Source organism: Peromyscus leucopus, chromosome 3 (assembly GCF_004664715.2).
Source record: "Peromyscus leucopus breed LL Stock chromosome 3, UCI_PerLeu_2.1, whole genome shotgun sequence".
In the NCBI taxonomy this organism is placed as follows: Eukaryota; Metazoa; Chordata; class Mammalia; order Rodentia; family Cricetidae; genus Peromyscus; species Peromyscus leucopus.
The window spans coordinates 153,798,837-153,824,238 of NC_051065.1; positions in this window are offsets into that span (position 1 = coordinate 153,798,837).

Here is a 25,402-nt window from a genome sequence, read left to right on the forward strand (position 1 = left end):
ACCCACTAACTAACAAACTAACGAACATGAGAAAGTTTATAGTTGTTTCATAGAACCTCTATGAAAACAGTAAAATTATATTAGTCATGTTTAATTTTTGTTGCTATTAATTGTTGAGTTTTGGATTGACCTGGGACTTACCTGGGCAGTAAGGATCCTCAATTATAACTGCTTTATCTGTGGATTTGTACAGTTCTATCAGGAAACAAAAGCCACTCTCCTAGTTGACACACAGTATACTTGAAAAAAAATGTAGTAAACAATGAGATAATTAACCCACAAGTTTTACAGATGGGAATTTTAACGATAAAATGACATTATAACTAAGATACAGTTCACACTGGGGAAGGCTCTTCAAGTGTGCTATCACAGCAGGTCCTTCAGAAAGATGGGGATGAAGAGGATAGCAGGGTGTGAGCACACACACACACACACACACACACACACACGCGCACGCGCACGCGCACGCGCACGCGCGCGGGACTTACTGCTGAGACAGCAAAACCATTTGAACTTTCCGTGTCTAAATATAAAACAAAATCTTCACACAGCATTTCCCCCAGTGGAATGGTATGTAATATCAGATAATGTTAAATTTTTGAGATTTCTAAGTATAGGGGAAGTAAGCACAGTGCTAGGAAGACCTGGTTCACTCAGCCTTGAAAGCAGGGCTTCTCAGTGTGTGCCCAGAATTCCCTCAAGTAAATGAAATAGCTCACCCAGAAGCACATACCCAAGAAGTCACACCAGGAAGACACCAGGGCAATGGGCTCTGTCCTCATCCTGGGAGCACATTAAAAACAACAGATGTCCTCAGCGCCAGCCAGCTTGGTCAGAACTCACAACCAAGAGAAGGCTGCTTTAGACAGGTTCAAAATACTAGATCTCTGTGAAATTCTAACTCCGTCCTTCCTCTGCCTGCTTGGTGGTCATGGTGGCAGCATGTATCTCTAATGTGGGGTTCTGATCCCTGGAAATCAGACTTAGAGAATATTGTGTGCGTGTGTCCCACCTTGCCTGACACCACCTGAAATACTGTATAAAGTATTCATCTTTGTCTTGTCAAACTTAGAACCCGGGGCTGGGAATGTAGCTCAGTTGCCCAGCATGCTGTGGGGCTGGTTAGGTATAGTTGCATGGCACAGTCTAGAGTCATTTGAGAGGAGGAAACCTCAACTGATAAATATCTCCATAAAATCAGGCTATATGCAGGTCTGTAGAGTATTTTCTTAATTAGTGATCGGTGGAGGAGGGCCCAGCCCACTGTGGGTGTTGACATGCCTGGGCTGGTGGTCCTGGGTACTATAAGGAAGCAGGTCGAGCATGCCATAAAGCGCAAGCCAATAAGCAGAACTCCTCCTTGGCTTCTACGTAAGTTCCTGCCTCCAGGTGCCTGCCTGGTTTAAGTTCCTGACTTGACTTCCTTCAGTGGACTGTGACTCAGGATATGTAAGCTGAATTAACCCTTTCCTCCCCAAGCTGCTTTTGGTCATTCTGCCTCATCACAGTAGTGGTAACCCTAACCAAGACACATGCCTAAGTCTGTAGGTAAAATCCCTAGCACCTCAAAGAACTTGGACTTGGAAAAAAATTGCGAAACTAACAATCCTCTGATAACTGGGCAAAAATACCCCTGAAACACACAACAGGTCACTTAAGGCCTAGGGGGAGAGCTGGGGGAGTTTCTTTGGAAATTAAGAGAGACAAATTGGCTGTATGGAGATCGCAAAAGCCACGTTCATGAACAGCTCAAGAAGGTGTTCAGAAAAGACCCGTGTCAAACTCTGCTTTTCATCTTGGGCTGATTCCCAGGCTTGTAGCAAGCTTGGCAAAGTGTAGTGGCAGTGGGCTGGCACAGAGCCAATCGCCCGCAAAGCCCGGGACAGCCGAAGGTTGTCTGTTTCAGCTCCGAGCATTTAAGATTTCGCTGTCCAAGCACAAGATTAACACACACTGGGGAGCACAGACTTTGCTGACTGCACACAACAAAGTATTGAGTCTTTATAAAAGTGACTTTGGAGACCCTGGGCAGAGAGTTCAGTTGACCTGACCTTAGTTCCCCAATCCAAGTCAAAAGATAGGCATGGTGGCGTGTACTTGTAATCGCAGTTCTTGGGCAAGCAGAGACAAACAAAGTGGCCCCTGATGCCTGTTGACCAGCCAGTCCGGCCTAACTGGTGACTTCCAAACCAGAAAGACACTATGTTAAAAAAAAAAAAAAGTGGATTGTGCCTGAGAAATGACACAAGATTGACTTCAGTATACATGTATACACACAAACACACAGATGTGTATACAAACACATGTGAACATGTATGCACAGGCGCACATCAACATGCATGTATAGGCATGCACACACACACACAAACACACAGATGTGTACTCAAACACAAATGTCCATACATGCACAGGCATGTACACACACACACACACACACACATACACACACAGTACTTTCAGAAGTCACTAAACAAATGGACTCCTACAACCTTCAACAATAGCAGCAATAATAAGGCGAGCCTGAAGAAAGAGAAGTTTCTGACTTCTTGCTATGATGTTCAAACATCCACTCTTCAAATGCAAGGATAATAAGAAAATATGACTGAATACGATTCACTCAACTAGAGGGAAAGAATCAGCAGAAACTGCTCAGAAAGAGCCCAGACCTCAGACTTCAGCTGATGCAACCCACAGAACACACGGATAACTACGGGAATCCCGTAAAAACAATTATGAAGAAAGTCAGAATACCAATAATAAAGGCACAAAAATTAGGAAACAAGCCAAAAAGTTCTATAGCTGTAAAGTGTATTTATTTATTTATTTATTCATTTATTTGGGTTTTTCAAGACAGGGTTTCTCTGGCAGGTAGCCCTGGGTGTCTTGGATCTTGCTCTGTAGACCAGGCTGGATTCAAACTCACAGAGATCTGCCTGCCTCTGCCTCTCAAGTGCTAGGACTAAAGGCATGTACTACCACCACCCGGCTTGGAAATGTATTTAAACTAAAGTATTTGCTAGAGAAGTTCAAGAGGAGGTTTGGCCTGGCAGAAGAGAGAGTAGATGAACGTGAAGATAGAGGAAGTGAAATTATTGAATACAAAGAACAGAGCTGGGAGATAGAAAGGGTGAAAGCAAACAGACCCCATGTGACCTGGGCACACCATTGGGAACAGTGGAAACAGCACACACTATTCAAACTCCAGAAAAAAAGGCAGAAAATATTTGAGGAAATCATGGCTGCAAACCTCCCAGAAGTGGTGGAGTAGATGAGAACCCAGATCCAAGAACCTCAATGAACTAGAGTAGAGTAGACTCAAAGGGGCCATGTGAGGCCTGCTGCAGTCCAACAGTCAAAAGGCAAAGACAAAACCAGAATTCTTAAATCAACACGTGATAAATAACTTACCATGTGTAGGAATCATCAATACGATCAACAAGCGTTTTTCTTCCTGTGAAAACATGGGTGTCTGGAGCAGTGTGATGACAGTTAACGCTGAGGATTTCGTCTCTGGAAAAACTATCTTTCACCGCGAGGGAGAAGCCAGCCATGGTGACAGGCGGCTCCAGTCCCCACACTCAGAAGACTGAGGAAGGTGGAGGGAAATCAAGGAACCCATCTCATGGTAACCTCTGTCCTCACACAGACAACCAACTCAAAACAGGCAAACACATAAACGTAAGGGCAGAAACTACAGTTACCCTAGAGTATCAGGCAAAGCTTCTGATATCGTGCTTGGCAACAATGCCTTGGCCATAACTCCAAAAGCACAGTCAGAAGAAGAAAAAATAATCAAGTTGGACTTCCTTATAATTAAACACTTTTGTGCCCCGAGGGACATTGTCAATAGAGAAAAATGGCAGCCCACAAATGGGAGCAAAAAACAGGAGTCACATATCTGATAAGGGACAGATGTCCAGACTCTAAAAAAGGAATGTCTACCACCCAACCAAAAGTAAACAACCAGAGAAATCGTGGGCAAAGAATGCAAGCAGCCTTAATGATGATAGACAAATGTCCAGTAACCAAGTGAAAAAAGAAATATATTATGGAAGTGCTGATTGAAACCACGATGAGTTTCCTATCTTACCAGCATGTTGGGGATTATTATTTTAAGGTGTGTTACTTTTGTTTATGTTGCATTTGTTTAACTCTGTGAAGCTGTGTTACTGTGCCTGTCTAAAACACCTGATGTTCTAATAAAGAGTTGAACGGCCAGTAGCGAGGCAGGAGAAAGGATAGGCAGGGCTGGCCAGCAGAGAGAATATATAGAAGGAGAAAACTGAGAGAGGAGAGATCTAGGAGCAAGAGAAGGATGAGGATATCAGGGGCCAGCCACTCAGCTACACAGTCAGCAGTAAGAAAAAAAGGTATACAGAAATAGAGAAGAGGCAAAAGACAGATGGGATCATTTAGGTTAAGAAAAGCTGGCAAAGCTGGACAGTGGTGGCGCATGCCTTTAATCTTAGCACTCAGGAGGCAGAGGCAGGCTGATTTCTGTGAGTTCGAGGTCAGCCTGGTCTACAGAGCAAGTTCCAGAACAGGCTCTAAAGCTACACAGAGAAACTCTGTCTGGAAAAAACTAAAACAAAAAAAGAATAAAGAAAAAAAGAAAAGCTGGCAAGAAACAAGGCTGGGCATTCATAATTAAGAATAAGTGTCTGCGTGTGACTTATTGGGATCTGGGTGGCGGGCCCCCAAAAGAGCAAAAATAACACCAAGGATGACTATTTAAAACAAAACAAGACGGGCGGTGGTGGCGCACGCCTTTAATCCCAGCACTCGGGAGGCAGAGCCAGGAGGATCTCTGTGAGTTCGAGGCCAGCCTGGTCTACCAAGTGAGTTCCAGGAAAGGCGCAAAGCTACATAGAGAAACCCTGTCTCGAAAAACAAAAAAAAAAAACAAAAAAACAAAAAAAACAAACATACATACACACCCAACAGAAAACAGTAGATATGTGAGGTGCTATCAGACCCCCCATATACTGTAGGAATGTAGAACAATGTAGTCCCTGTGAGCAAGTTTGGGCTTCCCCTTAAAGCCCACCAGAATTCCATTATTACATGAGAATTTTACCACTAGGTAGAAAGCCCCCAAATAATAAAAATCAGGGACTCAAAACGATGCATGTGTGCTCATGTTCTTTACAGCATTATTCAAATCTACAAGGTAGATGCCACCTTTCTAGGTGTCTACCTAGAAACAGTGAGGTAAACAGAAAGGAGTTTACATATATATTCTCTGGAACATCAGTGGCAAATCTCAGCTTACCTGTCCTAACTGATACACACACAGCTGGAATAAAACAGGCAGAATAAGATCAAAGCGTGAAATTCTTCAGGTAAGCATCGAGACTAAATAGTTTCCAGGAACAAAATGTGAAGCACAAGGTTGTCTTTGGATGAGTAGAAGAGAGACTGGGATTCTCTTGTTCATTGCTTCTGGTTCATGCTGATGAAATCTGGAAATAGTGGGGATAGTTGTACAAACTGTGAATGTGATTAATGTCAACAAACTATATGCTAAATGCTGGCTCTAACTGCACATGTTTTATATATATATATATATATATATATATATATATATATATATATATATGTGTGTGTGTGTGTGTGTGTGTGTATCACATATATAACATGTACATATACATATATACATATATATCACCATAATAAAAATAGTTATGGAATCCCCTTGGTAGAAAGAACTCTTCTGGGAAGAAATGATGCCTGGAGGACCACTGTTTCGTTTCTAGTCTGCATCTTACTGTGAATGTGGGAGCATCACCCACTTCTAGTTTTATCAGATATAGTCTAGATTTAATCATGATTTGTGTATGGTTAGCTACAGAAGTCAGTTTTTCAATTGATTTCTGTAATGTATTTGATCTGCAAAGTTTCTCACTAAAGCAGGTAGAATGGCTAAGTTTGATATTATTTGCTCTCCAGTTCCTGATTTTTTTCTTTAAACTGGTTACTTTTACTTACACAGAGCCTTTCATCTTTTCAAAGTCTATGGAACCCAACTTGCACAGAGGGCCTAAGTGTCAAGATGGCTTTTCCCTTGGTGGTTTCACACTCTGCACTCTCCCTCCAAGGGTCCCTTTCATTCCCTCCACTTCTCCGGAGTGGTCCCTGAGTGTTAGCTGCTCCTGCCTGTCTGTCTTCCACTAAAGCTGCTGAGGGAATTCTTTCTTGCAATATTCCTGATAGGATTTATTTCAAGTTTCTGAATGGAGTGGTCAGGTAAACTGACCCCATACATCCTTTTTTAGCTACACGAGTCTGTGGATCGGAGATTCTGTAATCCACGGATTGAATGAGAAACGGCCTATGTCCCTCCCCATCTGTCCACCAATAAAATGGAGTTGACAGGGGACCCAGGTGATTTCAAATTTCCTTCAGTGGAAAATGGAATTCAGGTTTTTTGAGATACTGATCTTTATGGCTCTTTTTATGGAGCCTGAAAAGGTCTGACCTATTATTTAGACAAAATCTCCTGTCGGCCACCTTGCATCTGATTTATGTCTACTGAGACACGTGGTGTGCTTTCTCTACCGTGCTCCCCTGGAGAGTAAGGAAGGATGGGCTGTAACATGTCGGAAATGCCTTCCGCTAGGCTTGACAAGCTGGAGGAAGGTATGGAGGGCCAATGCTGACTCCGAACTGGCCCATCACCGCACCTTCATCGCTCTTTATCTCATAGTCTCGAGTTCTATAAGAACTCTGAACATAACCTACCCCGTGGAGGTAGGGTGTCCCTGGCCTACCACCCAGCAGCAATGCAGCCTGGATCCTCCACAGAGATTTGGGCATATGCAGACCTGGACTCAGTACTTTCACACTTCTCCCAAGAGTACCTTGGAATCGTCCACACAAGCACATCCCAACATCCTAAAGCAAATCCTGCATCTTAGTCCTGGCTGGATCATCAGGGACCCCCTCCAATTTCATTTTGGCTTCTCCAGAACTGTTCCTCATCCAGCTAGAGTGTTACGCAGTTTGTCAAGCTGTTCCTTGGAGTCTTCATTGCCTTTAGAATTAAAAATCCCTCCCCTCACCCCCGGGGAAAGCTGAGGACATGCCTGGTCTTCCCACGTAGCTTCCAATACACTCGGTTGTTTGATTTGTTTTCTGGCCTCGGAGTCTATTGTACACTGTGTCTTCTGGTGGGGATTTTGTCCCTGTATTCTGCACCTGCTTAACTCACATGAAATATGTAACATTTTAACTCAGAGCCTTCCCCAAACTTCTGCCCTCAGCTCATTCCCTCCTTCCACTAGGTCATGTTTCCGTTCCAGTAACACACTTTGAGCAACTTTATCATTGGCCGTCCATGTTTTCTTGCAACTTCCTGCCTCCCTCAATTAGGATGGGAGCCTTTGAAGGCTGCGCAAACCTCATTGGTATGATTTTATCCCCCGAGGCCCGCAGAGGACTGACACATGAGAGCTTGCTGAAGGAGAGACTGGCGCGATGAGGGATTGCCCGTCTTGGCATGGCTTTCTCCCTCACGGCTTTCTCCGTTTCTCCAAACTATGAGTTACGTTGCAGATGGACCTGGGCCTCATTCAGTTCTCTGCTTCTTTGGCTGTCTCCTAGGGAAAGCACACAGCGGAGTCAGCAAATGTTTGCTGAGTCAACAGTGCTGACGTTTGGACTCGGTGAGCTTGAAGAGCAAAGCTGCAGACACGTCAACCTACCCGTGCGTCCAGGGAGAAAGCCGAAGGCGACAGTGAAACAGACTCGGTGCCCTCTTTTATTGGTCCCCTGTCTTACCTTTGTTCTTCTTCCATGTCTCCTGAGAACAAACAAGCCTTTATAGCTCAAATACCGGGCTTCCTTGCACCGAGCCAAGCAGCAGGTGTTTGCAAATTCCACGCTGCTCCTGGATCCCCAGGGCATGCGCATTTACGCCCTGCTGCCCCGCTGCCTATCGGAAGCAGCCTCCCACACTGAGCGAGACTTTATCAGCTGTCCCCACACCCAATCTCTACTTACCACTACTTGGAGTGCTCTGATGAAATGTGTCCCTTATCCCTTTACTTTTGACTCTTTCCTCTGAATAATATCAGAAAATGGTATATGAACTTCATATCAGCAGTTGATGAACGACACTGTGAGAATGAGCATGCCTGTCCCCAAGACTTAAAATAAGCACTGTGACATCCAGAGCCTTGGAGGCTCTTTCCTTTATCATGCCCCCCTTTTACTATGAAGTGGCCGTGATTCTGGAAGTTTCTAATGATTCTCGTTAGGAATGCTCAGGGCCTGGGCCTCTCCACAGCACACTGTCGATGTTACAGTGTTAACTTTATAGAGCGGAGTGCACAAGGCTTTCTGGGTTTGCTTTTTCGCTCACTGTTTCATCCCTGGGAGCCCTACATGCACTTCGGAGTTCATTTTCTTCCCAGCCATTGTTGATGGGTCACGTTTCATTCATTTCCTGCTAATGAACATTGTTTTCTAGAAGTCTTTCAGTTTTATTTTTTTTTAAATAAAACAACATATGAAGAATAATCTTGTGCCCACTAAAGGAAAATATGCATGAGAGTTTCTGACCTTGTATAAGATATACTGAGGCCTGGCTGGTAACTTTGAGGCACCGAATTCCTATGCTTTGGTTCCCCTGCCAGCACTTGGTTTAATGGCAATACAGCTGTCTCGTGTGTGACTATAAATCAAATGAATATGTATTTCTTTTCTATTTGTCATGAAGTGATAACCAGCAGGGCGACCTTCTTCTTTAAAAAAAGTATTACTAGTCCATTTCAGCCTGGTACAAACATCACCAGATGTACTGATACAATCCCAGCCTGAAAGGAAGGCCACTGCTGCTGGGGACCAAAAAGTCTCTCTCTGGTCAAAGAAAACAAGACTATCTTCCTGCTTCATCCAAAAGAGGGAAGCAGCTGCGTCTCTTTGAAAAGAAAACCGAGAGAACACACAGACTAGTGAGTAGACCAATCAGGAAGCCTTGACACTTAACTCTGACAAGCGCTGGGTCACCACCATTTCACTATTTGCCCACAGAGTTTTAAAAAAAATGCAGTTGAGCCAGGCGGTGGTGGCTCACACCTTTAATCCCAGCACTTGGGAGGCAGAGGCAGGCGGATCTCTGTGAGTTCGAGGCCAGCCTGGTCTCCAAAGCGAGTTCCAGGGAAGGCGCAAAGCTACACAGAGAAACCCTGTCTCAAAAAACCAAAAAAAAATGCAGTTGAAAGGCTTGCAATATGGCTTAACAGGTAAATGGCTTGCTGCCAAGCTGGACAACCTGAGTTCGATTCCACTGCCTTGTTACTTCCATAAAGAAAGGATGTGCCGAAGCCTTACGGACAACAAGCAAAAGTTCAGAGATGCAGTGAGTACCAGATGATGCTTCCCATCTTGCCAGCAGCAGGAGGATTCCTTTAGCCAGAAGCTGAGAGCTCCCTGGCTTCTCACAGCTCATGTGAAGCACAGGCAATGTGTGCTTATTGATCTGCTTGAAGGGCCAGGGAGTCTCACCATTCCAGATGGCAGAAGGGTTTCACTATGTGATCTGCCATACTGCCTTCAAGGAAGCCCATTATCTCACCCAGAAGAACCTTGAAACCTGGTACCAACTTGGCTTTTTTTGTGGATGAAAGACAGATACCTGGTTCCAGAAAAGAGATCTTCATCCATATTAAGGATCAGCTTTAGCATCCAGTTTTCCTCCACAACACACCTATGAAGAACCTATGTCTTTCAACTGCCTTTCCATCAGCTCTTCTAGACTTGTCACTTATTTTGATATGAGTGATGAGTAATTACTTTTGAGTTTATTACACCACCCCATGTTAACGGTAAATTTAACCTTTTCTTTCAACATCAAAAACCAACATTTTTGTTTTTGCTTGTGATCACTGCCATACTGGAAGGAGTGTTCTTTAGTGACTGATCTTTGATTGGGCCACTAGAAGTTTCTCCATCCTTGAATGTAGGCTCTTCTAGGTCATGTATTAGTAGTTTTTCAGATTCTTTAACAAACTCTGTCACTGTGGTCATTTGAATAGGAATAGTCCCCTTAGACTGCATTTGAATGTTTGGCCCATGGCACTATTAGGAGGTGTGACCTTGTTGTAGCAGGTGTGACCTTTTTGGAGGACCTGTGTTACTGGGAGGGAGGGCTTTGAAGTCTCAGATGCTCAAACTAGGTCTAGTATGACAGTCTTCTGCTGCCTGTGGATCAAGATGTAGAACTCTCAGCTCCTTCTCCAGCACCACGTCTGCCTGCACACTGCCATGCTTGCGGCCATGAAGATAATGGGCTAAACCTCTGAACCTGTAAGCCAGCTCCATTGAAATGTTTTTCTTTATAAGAATTGCTGTGGTCATATTGTCTCTTCACAGTAATAGAAACCCTAAGACAGAGGTCGGTACTAGGGACTGTGGTATTGCTGTGATAGGCCTGGCCATACTTTCGTTTGTAGGAATGTGGACTTTAAGAGTTTGGATTAGAAAAGCAATTGAACGCTTTGAGTGGGGCTTAATGGGCCATACTAATAGGAGGATTCATGACAAGACAGTAGTGCTGAGGTTGATTGAACTGTGGGGGCCCAGCTCAAGAGATTTCAGAAGAGAAGAATTTTAGTATGCAGCCTAGAGACTGTTCTTGTGATATATTGGGGAAGAATGTGGCTGCTTTTCACCCTTGTCTAAAAAAATCTGTCTGAAGCTAAATTGAAAAGCTTTGGTTAATTGTGTTGATAGAGGAAATCTCAAAATAGCCTAATATTGACTCTGTTGTGTGCTGATTAGTGCTCACTCTTATGAAGATCTGTAACGAAAAGAAGCAAGCTGAGCAAGGAAAAATACAAAATGTACAGTTCAAGGAGAAAAGGGTACAGGGGTGGGGGTGGAATGGAGCTAAGTCCTGGGTTCAAAGAGATAAACAGATTAAAGAAAAGCCAGCTGTAAAATGGAATAAAGGGAGTGGTGCCCTCAGGGCAAGACCCCACACATCTGATCTTCCAATTTGTGAGAAGAAATTAAAGAAAAGTTTAGGGCCAGGTGTGGTGGTGTACACCTTTAATCAGCACTCTGGAGGCAGAGGTAGGCAGATCTCTGTGTGTTCAAGGCCAGTCTGGTTTACAGAGTTGCTTCTAAGATAGCCAGAGCTACACACAGAGAAACCTTGTCTGGAAAAACAAAAACAACAAACAAGGTAAGCAAAGTTCATAAATTAATATTGGTTAATGTTTTTAATCCATAATCTTTGTCCTTATAATTCAATGAAGAAAACAGGTTGAGCTCTGATAGTTATTCTTACACCATAGGATAATCTAGATGCTGCTAACTTAACCTCAGCAATGTGCTGAAATTATAGGTGTTCCCTAAACACTGGGAATTTGATCTAGAAGGTGAGACACTGTGAGAGCCAGAGTTACATTTTAAGTTTTAATTACTATGCCATAGAGATCCATAAAAGAAAAAAAACCCGCCTCTGGTCTGCAAGCCCCTTGTCCAGGGACAGATAGTTCCTGAAATGCTGGAGGGCACATGTTTTCACTCCCCTGAACAAGTTTGTTTGACCCATCTGCACCAGATGTGCTTGGTCACAGGTTCACAGGCAGGAAATACATCAAGATGTATGCTTGCCCTTGATTGGATGTAGGCTGGAGGTACATCAGAATGTATGCTTGCCCTTGATTGGACCTGAGCAGAAATGCAATGAATTATGGGTTTTTCATTCTTAAGCTGCTGCAAAAAACTGTGACTGGGGCCATTTCCTTGGAACCTGGGTATGGACCTGGCCTGAGCCCATCCACCTGGCCAGTATCTAATTAAAGCTTGCTTCAAATTTGGCTTTAAACTGTGGTAGTGGTCTTATTCTTGATCAGTGGGATTAACAACACAGCATTTGTGTGTTGGTTTTGGGCGGGCATTATGATCTGACAGGTTGTTCTTCCGCTTGAGTCAGTGGGGAGATGGGGAAGGAAACATTCTGATACATGCTAGAACATTCTTTTGTATCCAATTTCTCTTCAGGAGAAAGTGCTAACCAGAGCTTAACTTGCTGTGGTTCTATTACAAGGCAGCTGGTGTGAGGATGGGAAATGCCCAATTCCAGACCACTTTGGGTGTCTTCAAGTTCTGCCTAAGAGAAGGATAAGTGAAACCCACAGTCTGAGGTACAGGCTCACTAAAATCACACAATCACAAGGCCGAACCCCTTCCTGGACACCCTAGCACTGCATCAGGGAAGGTCTGCTTGCCATAGTTTCTCTTTCTCAGCAGCACACTGTGCTATTCTAGCAAGAAAAATTCAAAACATACTGAAAGGCAATAAATTTTGGAAGAGACAGTGTAAACACTGGACCTAAACTCAGATATGGTACAAAATAGGAATTATGACTCTGGAAGTTTAAAACAGCCATGCTGAACATATTAAGAGCTCTAATAGATAAGGGAAGCCTGCATTCAGAGCAGATGGATCGTGTGAGCAGAGAAAGGCATTCTAAGAACATTCACACAAAACAGCTGAAGACTGAACTTATTTTTAACAAAAATGAAGTATGTCTTTTAGTAAGACTACCAATAGAAAGGTATATTTGAATCGAAACTCTCTGGTCTTGAACATATTTCAGTTGAAACTCCCAAAACTAAAATAAAAGCATAAAAAAAACTGGAAAACAAACAAACAACAACAACAAAAGCAGATTAGCCAAGACTCTGGGCATCTATGAAAGGTTAAACATAATGGGAATGCTGGAAGGAGCAGAATTGAGAGAAATATTAGTGATTGAGAACTTCCTTCAAATTAATGTCAGGTAGGACCACAGACCCAGAAAGCGCCCCAAACACAAGGACAACATATACCAGAATGTGATACTCAGGCATGTTATTTCAAAGTATAGAAAATACTGAAAAATCCTGAAAGTTAGATGGGTTGAAATATTACTCACTGGGGAACAGAAGTCAATTTAAGCCAGTTTCTCTGCAACCACTGCACAAACACAAAGAGATTATAGCAACATATCTAAGGGGTTTCAAAAGAAACAGTGGCAGCAGCCTAGCCTAGAGTTATTCACCTTATGGTCTTGTCCTTTGAAGGAGAAATAAAAATTTTCCAAAGGAACAAAAATGAACAGATTTGTTGCTGGAAGAATTACCTGGGAAAAGGTATTTTAAAAATATTTAGTGAGAAGGAAAATGATATATGTCAGAAATGTGAAGGAATGAGAGAAGATCACTGGAGAAAAATAACCAAAGATGACATACAAGTGTGATTGAGTACATGCTTGCTTCCATGTGTCTGGCAGGTACGTGTTTATGTGTGCAGGTGCATGTGGGCATGCACTTGGAGGCCATGGTCAGTATCAGGAATCTTCCTTGGTCTTGATACAGAGTCTCTCACTGAACCTGGGGCCCCTTGATTCAGCAAGGCTGTCTGCTTAATAAGTTCCAGGGAGTCCTCTGTTCTGGATTCAGTTTACACGACACCATCATAGTGGTAAGGCAACATCATACCAGCACAAAAGCAGACATGTTGATCAGTGGACTAGACTCAAGGACCCAGATAGAAGTTCACATGCCTATAGCCACCTGAATTTTGACACAGGTGGAGTCAAAATTGGAGAAAAGACGTTTTTAAATGGTGCTGGAGAAAAAAGCTATCTGTATGTAGAATGAAACTTGATCCTTCTCTCTCACCCTGCACATAAATCAATTCCAAATGTGTCGAAGATTCCAACAATAAATCTTAAAGCCTGAAACTTCTAGAAGACAGAGTAGAGTGCATACTTCCAGTAAAGGGTAAAGACCTTCTGAATTGAGCCTGGTCATCCAGGAAATAGAACCAGTAATCAAGGGGGACTTATGAAATATTAAAGTTTCTATACTGTAAAGGAAACTGTCAATATGCTGCAGAGGAAGGCCACACAATGGAGGAAGATCCTTACCAACCATGCACCTGACAGAGAATTAATGTCTAGAACATACAGAGAACTCAAAAGCCACTAAGGAAAAAAATCCAATTTGAAATCAGATTATGGAATTAAAAAAGTTCTCAAAAGAATAAATAAATATAAACAGCTAAGAAATATCTTAAAGCATCAAAGAAGTGCAAGTTAAAACTATGTTTTGATGTCAAAATAACCCAGTCAGAATGTCTGAAATTAAGGAGACAAAGAGAACAGATGTTGGAGAGGATATGGGGAAAGGGAACTCTCATGCCTGTTAGTGGGATTGTAAATAGGTGCAGCCATTTTGGAGATCAGCCCAGCGATTTCTCAAAAAGCTAAACATAGCTCTACCATATGATCCAACTATAACACTCCTGGGCATATACCAAAGGATTCTCTAGTCTACTATAGAGATACCTTTTCAGCCATGTTCACTGAAGCTTTGTTCACAATAGTTAGGACATGACAACAGCCTAGGTATCATCAACTGATAATGAAAATGTGGTATCTACACAGTAAGTTTTTTCTGCTATAAAGAAAAATTAAATTATGAAACCCACAGGTAAATATATAAATGGAAAATACTACACTGATTGAGATAAGCCAGGCCCAGGAAGACAAATGCCACATGTTCTCATTCATATGTGGATGTTAGCATCAAACTCCAGATTTGTGCATTTAACTTTTAATACCTGTAGAATCCAGAAAACTAGATGGAGGCCATTGATGGGAGAGGGAACGAAGATTCCAAGGGAAGGAGAATGGTAGAATTAGGGTGATATGAAGCATGGAGGAGCAAAGTGGGAAGGGAAATAGAAAGCCCAAAATGAGGGGCTGGATGGTTATGAGCCCAGGTTGCTTGTCCACGGGTTTGATTCCCAGTACCCGCATGGCAGCTCACACTGTGTAACTCCAGTTCCAGGGGATCTACTTCCCTCTTCTGGTTTCCATGGACACCAGCCATGCACAGGGCACATAAAAGACATGCATGCAGGCAAAACATCCATACATATTAAATAACTAAATAAATCTTGAGAGAGAGAGAGAGAGAGAGAGAGAGAGAGAGAGAGAGAGAGAGAGAGAGAGAGAGAGAGATCCCAGTATGAAGTGTGGGGTCAGCAGTGCCCTGGAACCCCCCCAAACAATGTAGACTACTGCTATTGCCCACCAGAACTTGACAGTAAGTCCCCTTTGCTAAAGGCACCATATACACACTTTGGTCACAGGACATAGAGAAATAACTTTGGTACTGATGAAAGCATCTTCCCTAGCTTTCGTAACACTGGAAGGTGCTATGCATGCCACTGAGGGAGAAAAGCCACTCTCAGGTTTACCCAGCTGTGAACTCTGAAAAGCTATGGATGCAGGTTCTCCACGTGGCTAAAGATGATCTGTCTGTGGAAGTGTAAGGGGGTCAGGAACTGAGTCTGAACGTGCTGAGTTAGAAGCCTTTCTCATGCATCCCAGGCAGGATGTTTAAAGGATAGCAGATCGGGGAAGAGGGCAGAGGTCTGGTCTGGGGTTAACATTTGTGAGGGATCAGTTGATAGATGACATTGAAAACTAAAACATAAGTACTTCCCTTTCAAAATCTGCCCCAAACTGAACCAAAACAGAAAAGCATAGGTCAGTCTCACCAATGAATGTGGATTAAAAAGTCCCAAAGAAAAGAAAAGCAAACTGAACATGACTAACTACATTTTAAGAAATCTGGTCAATTTTGGTGTGTGTGTGGATTATTATTATTATTATTATTATTATTATTATTATTATTCGCAAGAGTTTTTATAAATGTCCCTGCAAACACTGCTTTTGCTATGTTCTCCACATTTTAATGTTAGTTCAAAATAGTTTAAGGTTTTTTTTTTTTCTCTTTTTTTCTGTAATTTGTAAAATGATTCCTGAGATTTCTCTGTTGACTCAAGTACTGTTTGGAAGTGTGTCTGTGACACTCGGGCCTTTCGTGGGTCTTCTGCCTGTTTCCTGTTCTTCCTGCTCAGCCTCGCATCTTTCCGCTCTGTCTTCTTTGTGTGTCTGCAGACCGCAGACATCCCTCTGACTACTGATCGAGCTGCCTTAGCACCGACCCTGTTCGTTAGGATTTCTTGGCTACGTTCATTTCCTGTTATTTTCTTCCACTCTTTCTCCATTGCCTACGGTTTCAGGGCATTTGACTTCATTTCCTCTCTCCCCTCAGCATAGCAATTGGACTTCTTTCCTTTCTAGTCATTGATCTGGGCTTTGTAATACACAGGTTTTTTCTTTTTTTTTTTTTTAAATTATGATGTTGTTATTAATTCTTTAAGAATTTCATACATGGGAACAACGTACCTTCTTGTTCCCCAACGTACCTTCAGCTGTCCCTAACTTCATGGAGGTGGGACCACACTACCAGGGGCCACACTTAAAGAAAACTGACCGTCCTTCCCCTAGAAACCATCAGCTGTCAATATCACTTCAGATAAAAGTCTGGGCTCATGAGCCTCCCATCCTCCATGTTGGAAGGTTGACTGGATCGGTCCTGGGTGGACAACCACAGCTGCTCTAAGTTCATGAATAGGGCAGTCCTGTCATGTCCAGAAGACAGGGTTTTCCTTCTGTCCTCCTGGGCCTCTGGGCTTACAATCTCTCCATGCACTCTTCTGAGGTGGCTCCCGAGCCTCAGGAGTTGGTATCCTACGAATGTCTCATTCATGGCTGAGCGCCCCACATACACTTATTCTCTGCACTTTGACCTGTTGTGAGCTTCTGTGTTGGCTGTCAGCACTGAACAACGAAACTTCTCTGATGAGGCCTGAGTGCTGTGCTAACCTACAGATGCAGAGATGCAGATTTAAAAGCAGTTTGATACAATGTCCATTTAGCAAAATAACAGTAATAACTTCATCCCTGATGCCTACTAGTTTTTGTAACAAAGTTTATAAAATTTAAAAAAAAAAAAGCTAGCATCTAGATCATCAGGAAAATATTTAAGAAAAAGAAAAAAGAAAACCATTACAGTAATGAGAGATAGTCTAGAAATGAAGGGGCTGTTCATAGCTGGAAAAACTATATTATTCACCACACTATAAAACTAAGAAAAACACCAGTGAATATCAACAAGAGGCAGAAAAGGCATTTGAAGAGACTTGAAATATGTTCATTACAAAATCTAAAATTCTAGGAAAAAATGATAAGGCGCACACACACACAGTTGAGTCCTTCCTGTACCGTCATTCATAGAACAAAACAAAAAGTAGAACATTTGTGCACAGGTCACCAATTGAGCAAATCCTACTGTGTAGACTCTGAGGTTGAGAAAAGTGTGAGCATAGCACACAGCAAAGAAGATGCTAAAGGAAGTCATGCTACTGCTGATAAAAAATTATATATGTGCATATTCTCTCTTATTATGATGATTACAAACTAACAGATAAAAGTTGCTAGGGGACTGGTAAGATGACCACTAAGCATGAAAACCTGAGTTCAATCGTTGGATCCACATAACAGAAGGCAAGACTTGGTTGGCTTCCCCAAGTTGTCGTGTGTGTATGCATACATAAACATACACACAATAAATGAATAAAATATAATATGTATTTTTCAAACTCACCTTCTACAGAGGGTAGAAAACAAGCTGTAGGGAATAGAGTTTAAAGTACTTACCCCAAACCATCTAGATTTTATAAATATGACTGGGTAACATACAAATACTGTATGCAATTATAAAACAAAATATATTCGAAAGAAGCTCCTAGAAACTGAATGAAAAGTAAAATAATTATGATTCTTTTTGTGTCGAGTTGGTGGCCCAGCCAGGTGTAGAGAAAGTGGCTCAAACCACTTTACAGAACAGTAACTTTACCCAGGTAAAGGCTAAGGACAGAAAGACTTAGTTAAAACTCTTAAGTCTCAAGAAACATGGTGTTTATGGTAGAGCTGCTGCTACTTAAAAGAATCTCAGCTACTCTGAGCCTGAGGCAGGGGGATTGCAAGTTCAAGGCCTATCTGGGCTTTAAAAAAGAAATGATTTCCGGGCGGTGGTGGTGCACGCCTTCAATCCCAGCACTAGGGAAGCAGAGCCAGGTGGATCTCTGTGAATTCGAGGCCAGCCTGGGCTATAGAGTGAGTTCCAGGAAAGGCACAAAGCTACATAGAGAAACCCTGTCTCGAAAACCAAATAAATAAATAAATAAGTAAATAAACAAATAAATAAAATTATATATTTATATAAAAAATGATTCCAAGGCCAGCCAGAACAACTTGGTGAGACCCTATCTCAAAATTAAGAAGTAAAAAGAGACACGTGATTCAGTGGTCCTTTGCTAACCCAGCACACATAACTAGGGATTGAATTCCCAAATCTATATAACCAAAGCCCACTGGTACTGAGACAAAGCAAATGAATGGTTATGTTAGCTCATTGCATCTGGGATTTCTGTCTTGAGTGACAGGATTTATTGAAGTAAGAAATGAATCCTAGTAGCCCGCAGTTTCAATTGGTAGAACTCACCAGTGAACTCAACTGAGCCTGATAGTCTTTGTTTTGGCAAATTATTAACTATTGATTGAGGTTCTTTGACAGATAAAACACCATTCAGACCGTCTATGTTTTCTTGTGTGACGTTTAGAACGGTGTCTACTTTATCTAGATTACCGACATGTGGGTATAGAAGATATAAACCCTTCATTCCCTTTGGATGCCTCATGATCCCAGGCAATATCCATTCACTGCCAATATTAGTTACTTGGATCCTTTGTCTATTATCTTAATTAGCCTAAGAGATTTATTATTCTAATTGGTTTTTTCAAAGACATATTTGAAATATAAGTTCCTGTTTTCTATTTTGCTGATTATGACTTTTCTTCTTGGTTTTCTTTTCTTTACTTTACTCTGATTTTTCTGGTTTCCTCAAATGCAGCTTCTCATCACTGGTTCTAGGTCTTTCTCCTTCTCTGCTACAGAAATTTAATGCTATAAATAGTTCAAAAGCTATAACTTAAGCCTTTATCTTTTTATTTATGAGTAATTTAGTAAATTTCTCTGTAAGTGCAGTAAATTTTTCAAGTTTCACACACACACACACACACACACACACACACAGTTAAATTAAAACTAGTTAAAGTTTACCAAGACTGACAACTCAGGTTCTGTCTCACTCCTTCCGTTTCAAGTGCTCTGGCCTCCTGTGCTCAGTGGCTGCCATATTGGATATCACAAAAATGGAGTTATCCTTCATCCCAGAGTATTCTTCTGGGGAGTCCTGGTTTATGATACTGCCACCCAGATACTCCCACAGGGAGCTCCACTTCACCCATTGTCCACAGCTCCATCTCCAAGAGGCAATTTTTGAGTGTGGAGTTGGAAGCAGCATCCACCACCATCCACCACCACCCACCACTTACAGCATCGTTTTCTTCATTGTTCTATCCCTGAAAGAACATTCCGTAAGAAGAGGGATGCTTCTGACCTATTCATTATTGCAACCCTGGAGTGTGAAAGAGTATATTCAAAGAGTAGGTACTTGAAAACATAAACTGGATGAATGAAGTAGATTGAACAATGTGAAATTACCAATGGTGAAGCAGGAGTTGTAGTTTTAAAACAAGAATGAAGTTGTGCATAATATAATTTTGTTCTTTCCATCACTGATATCCTTAGTTTCTTGTTATTCCTTTTTGTTTTTGGTGTGTTTGCTTGCTTGCTTTGTGTTTTAAGACAGTGTCTTACTATGGCTAGCTTGGAATTCACACTGTAGCCCAGGCAGGTCTTGAACTCACTGCCATCCTTGAACTGCTGCCTGTCCAGTCCTGGGACTACAGATGGACACCACCACACCCAGCCCAGAATAATACCTCTTTGAGTCTTTGTATTTTTCTCTTATGCCTTCTTATTCTCTCATTTCTTTTCTTACTAACTGGTTTCACCAGAGGCTTGTTTTAGTGCAGTGTTTTCAAAAGCAAAATTTTTAAATTGGTTAATATTGTCTATTGTACATTTCCTTTCTTGATGTTTTTTCTTCATTTATTTTTTTCTACAGTCTTTAGAATTTATCCTGCTTATCTTGTGCTAACTGCTGTCTTTCAACATTGCTCAATGCTTAGTCTTTTCTTTAGTGTAAACAAAAAGCACATTTAAACCTCCTTTGTCTTAATCCTCTCACAGGACACTGGAAGTCCAGCCATATTTCCAATTTTACAAAATTATTAAAATTGCAATGTTTTCTTTGGTACACGAGGTAGCAAGAATGTGAGTTTTTTCTTGGGTAAACAAAGTGGGTTTCATTATTAGTTTCCTAAGTCCGAAGTATATGAAGCTGCTTTTAATTATACAGCGTCAGAGTGAGAAAGCTATTCCCCAAAATGTTGCATATTCTTTGGAACTTGTTAGAGCTTGTTGTCCTAATGAGAGAGAGGGAGAGAAACAGATGTCAGGAGAAAAGGAGAGAGAGAGAAAGAAAGAGAGAGGGAATGAAGAGAGGGAGAGAGAGATGGGGGAGAGGAGAGGATACTCATTTACGCTTGAGAAGAGAGCCATTTTAACATTATTGGGGTGACTGTTGCACATGTCCACTAAAACCTTTAGCCAGGGGTGCCAGAGGATGGCAGAGTGGTGTTCACACAGAGGGCAGTGGTCTCAACCTTCCCAGTGCTGCCACCCTTCAATACAGTTCCCCATGCTGTGGTGACCGCTAACCATAACATTATTTTCATTGCTACTTCAGAAGTGTAATTTTGCTGCTGTTATGAGTCATAATATCAATATTTTTGGAGATCAAAGTTTGTCAAGGGGATCTCGACCCACAGCTTGAGAACCGTTGGTTTAGTGAGACCATGTTTTAATAGCTGTTGTATAACCTTGAAGCTAAGGTTGAAATAAACTTATTTGCATGTGAGGTTGCTACATATTGTCACCATTAGCATCTACGGTTAATACTTGGTGGCAGGACTGAATTTCCCAGGGAAATGGGAGGGCAGTGATATTTCAAATATTTCTTCAAAGGGTTTTGTTTTTATGTGTCTTGTCTTCTTAAGTGAAGCATTTCATAGTCAGTAGTACAGGAGTCTTGTTCTATGAGAAGCACAAGAAATAATCAGCAGCACAGCAGGTGTGCATCACCACTGTGCCCTCCACCAGCCTGTGCACGTGACACGATGTGCCATTCCTTGGATCCCATTGATGTTCCTGGTCTCTGTCATTCACAGCTGGTGAACAGAGCTTTGTATTACAAAGGGTTGGCGGGTGTACTCTGCTGTAGTGAGCTAAGCATAGGAACCATACAGACAAGTAAACAACCCGCCTTTGTGGGGCTGTCATCACGTGACTCGGGTCCGGTGAACTCAACAGTAGCTATAATGGAGTTACTCCGTCACTTCCCAAGCTATCCTCCCATCCCATGTTGTCTGACCCAAGGTATCCAAGCTCCCATGCTTCCTGCCCTCCTGCCCCATAGCCTGCCGGTCACCAGCTGGAGAATACTTCCACGCTGGCGTCTTCAGGCTCCATCAGTTGGATCCCACCAAGCCTTGCTCTCTACTTGAAAACCCTCGGTCAACGACACACCTCAGGCTACTTCCTGAGCACACTTGTTTATGTCCCCTCCCCTTCCCATCAGTACAGCCAAATAAGAAGTCAGTGTCTTTACTAATTTAGACGTTTTGGGAAACTAATCCCCCTCCCATTCAGAAAGGAGCCATTCTGAGTACCTTATCCAAAATTCTGATTCAGGCTTCCAGAATGATTAATAAATGGAAGAGTGTGTTTCCTCATTTTCTGAGGAAAAACAAAGTCATTATCACTTATGATTAATGAAAAGTCATCCATGTATTTGATAAGAGATTTCTTGGAAGTTTTCTATCCTTTCTAAGAAGAACACATGGTTTTCAGCATCTTGTGAAAAATAAAATCCAAAGCCCCTGTTCAAAAGATATCATGCATTCAGCAATAGAGCATTACAATTCCCAAGGCTATATGCCCATGAAGCTGGCCTCTGACCCTTCTGTTGTATGTTTTGATTTTATTCCCTGGAGGGTGCCAAGAAATGGGAGTTAAATGAAATGTTTAAAACCTAAACAATATTATGAAGCGCTCTGAATTTTTTCAACAACGGCAGACAACTCTTTGGTTAAGAGCAGTTGGCAGGCATGTGATTGTATGACACCACTTTCCTGAAGGTTTTTCAATTTCTCTGCACTCAGCCTCCCCCTCTGTAAAGTTGGTGTAACAATGGTACCTGTTTCATGGAGTTCTTACAGGGATAGAATGAATTACTGCAGGTAAAGTGCTCAGAGCTGTTCTTGGCATGCAGAAGGCTTTGTAAAAGTTTGGGCTCATTCTTTGAAAATGTTTCTGATTTTAGTGTTTAATCTTAGTTAAAGTATTTCCACATGTAGCTATATTTTATGACAAGACATTGAAACATGAATCAGAAAAAAAAAAAAAACAAGCAAATTACAATATAACAGGAATCCTACTTTGGGTACTGTGGTTGGTATATAAGAATCATGGGAACCATAGTGGGATGCCTATACAAATTGATTGATGGATTTGAGTATTTATTCTTTCAGACAATATTTATTTTTGCCTACTTACTTCTAGGTAGTTGGAAAAATACATATAATGAGACCATTCGTGGAACCTGAAAGATCTGATGTTAAGTGGAATAAAGGGAGTGGTGACCTCAGGCAAGATCCCACCCAGCTAATTTTTATCAACAATATTATAACAATAAAGATTTATTTATTTATTATTTTGATTATGCATAGGTGTGTTTGTCTGCCTGTGTGTACGTTCACATGAATGCAGGTGTCTTCAGAGGCCTGAGTCAGCAGATTTCCTGGAGCTGGAGTTGCAGTTCATTGTGGGCCACCTACCATGGGTGCTGAGAAGTGAACTCTGGTTCTCTGGAAGATCAGCAAGTGCTCTTAACAGCTTCACCATCTCTCCAGACTTAATAGTATTTTACATTTTGATCATAGAACTTACACAAGATTCTAAGCCTGTAATGAATGATAAGGTGTGTTATCAGAGGCCATGCACTGTGGCCCTGGCCTGTAATCCCAGCACTTGACAGGCAGAAGCACAAGGATCAAAACTACAAGGCAGGCTTGGATGACATAGTGGTACCCTGTCTCAACTGCCCAACACCTTCCAAAGATAAGGCTATAGTTCGATGCATATTTTTATGGAATAATGAGTGAGTTGTTTTGTGTGTGTTTTATCAGATTCCAACTGTTTTATTCTAATTGCACACTGAGCATTCTTTCTAAAGAAATTAATTTGTGCAAACAAGGGAGGAAGGAACCCAATCTTCTTGTCAATGATGGATGGTCCCTGCTGTGGACTTGTACCCTTGCTCTCAACTCCCCCAGAGTTCCCACACTGGCTTTAAACTCCATCAGTTCGGTTTTCTGTGGATAATTTGATATAAGCCTGCAGTTTGCTTTTGGAATGATTTCCAGTCCACTTCATGGTGATTGTTGGTGGTGGAATTTGATCAGATGTTGCTCTGGGAATTAGGCAAACCCCAGGCATGCAGACAGAGCTGATGCACAAGGATAGAGGTACTTGGGAGACAAGCAATCCTGTGTATCAACACCTGAGATCATGTGGTAAGTGTTCTTGCCTAAATTGCCAATGCCAAGTCCTTCAGAGTTGGGTCACAAAAGCTCTGCAGAAAAGCCTCCAATATCAAGCCCTTGCGAGTGTTGGGATTTGTACTTCTTGGAAGTTTTCACAATTAGCTGGCAATTGCTGTTGTTTCTGATCAGATCAATTTGGACAGTAGTTAGGAAAAATCCATTTGAGGGTGGCTTCATCGAGGTCCTGCCAAATGCCTATGGGATTAAATAGCCGCATAAACGTCTGTCTACATATACAAGAGATAAGGGTCCCATATACATTATAGCACACATCCCGTTTTCAATTATCTTTGACAGAACCGTGGCATAGTTAGCACAAGTTATTTATGTTTGCACTTAGGTTATAACAGGCAAACTTCTGTGCTCACGGAAAGACAAGGCATTGGAAGAAAATCTCTGAGTCTGATCCCTCTCTCAGCGCTTCCTGGCTTTGTCATCAAAATCGCTTTGTGCTGTGACTTCCTCGTGTGTAAAATAAAGATAACAACACTGATTTCACGTGGTGCTTTATGGGTTGAAAGTCATCCAGAAGAAAATTTTAATTTTGATGAATCCTAATTTATCATATTTACCATGTGGTTTATGCTTCTTTGTTCTGTTAAAAAAAAAAAAAACAAAAAAAACGTTTTCTTACAATATGAGACCACAAAGGTTTTTGCGTATTTTTCTAAAATTTTGTGTGTTTAGGTTTTATCATTAAGCCTATCAATTCCCAATGACTTCTCCATGTGTTACAAAGAACTAGGAATTTGTTTTATTTCATGAAGTTGATATTCTCGCATCATTTGTTGAAACTACTTTCTCAGTTAACTATCTGAAATTTTGGTTGAAAGTCAATTGTCAGTCTTTTGGGCCCCATTATCTATGTGTTCATCTAAACCCATGCTGTCAAGATAGCTTCAGTATTAAAGTCTTCAGGTTGCCAGGCATGAGTCATCCAACTTGGCTTTTCAAAAGACATTGTTAAGAAAAGAAAAGACGAGCCACAGATGAGGAGATAATATTTGCAAGGCACACATATGTCATTGCGTTTCATCTTCCCCAGACCAACTCTGTCAGCCTCAGCACTGCGGACTTCATCTTTGGCACAGTGTTTGGAGACCCCAGAGAATCCAACGCTTTAGTATCATTATCACCATCCGAAACACATTGTTTTGCTTCTTCAGACAACCAGGCTAAAGGTTTGATCATTTTAACGATGATTGTGGGTGGATGTTTTATGTGTGCTCATATCCACAAATTCATCTCCAAACAGCATCTCCTCCACAAACTAGCCAGTTCTTGTTAGAAATGTCATCTCCCTCTCCTTCTCATCTATGTTCTGTGTGTATGTCTGAATCTTAGCTCACTCACTTTTCAAGGCCTTTTGATAATACAGTCTTCAATGTCGTAAACTTCCTCTAGAGCACATATTCTATGTACTAATATTTCCTAAACATTTTCTGATAGCTACCATGATTCCTTCTTTCACCACTGTCTAATTTTGCTTTCTGTTGCTTTAATAAAGCACCATGATCAAAACAAGTCAGGGAGGAAATGGTTTATTTGGTTTGCACGTCCAGATCACAGCACATCATGAAGGGAGGTCAGGGCAGGAACGCAAGGCAGGAACTGAGGCAGAGACAGTGAAGGATTGCTGTTCCTGGCTTACCCAGGACGGTCTCAGACTGTTGTCTAAACCGCAGCCCCACCCCAATCACCTGCCCTGGGATGGTGCCACAGTGGGCTGGGCCCTCCCACGCTTGTCATAGTCAAGCAAATGCTCTCTAGTCTTGCCTACAGACAGTCTGATGGAGGCATTTTCTCAACTGAGGTTCTTCTTCCCAGATATCTCTAGGAAAAACTAACCAAGA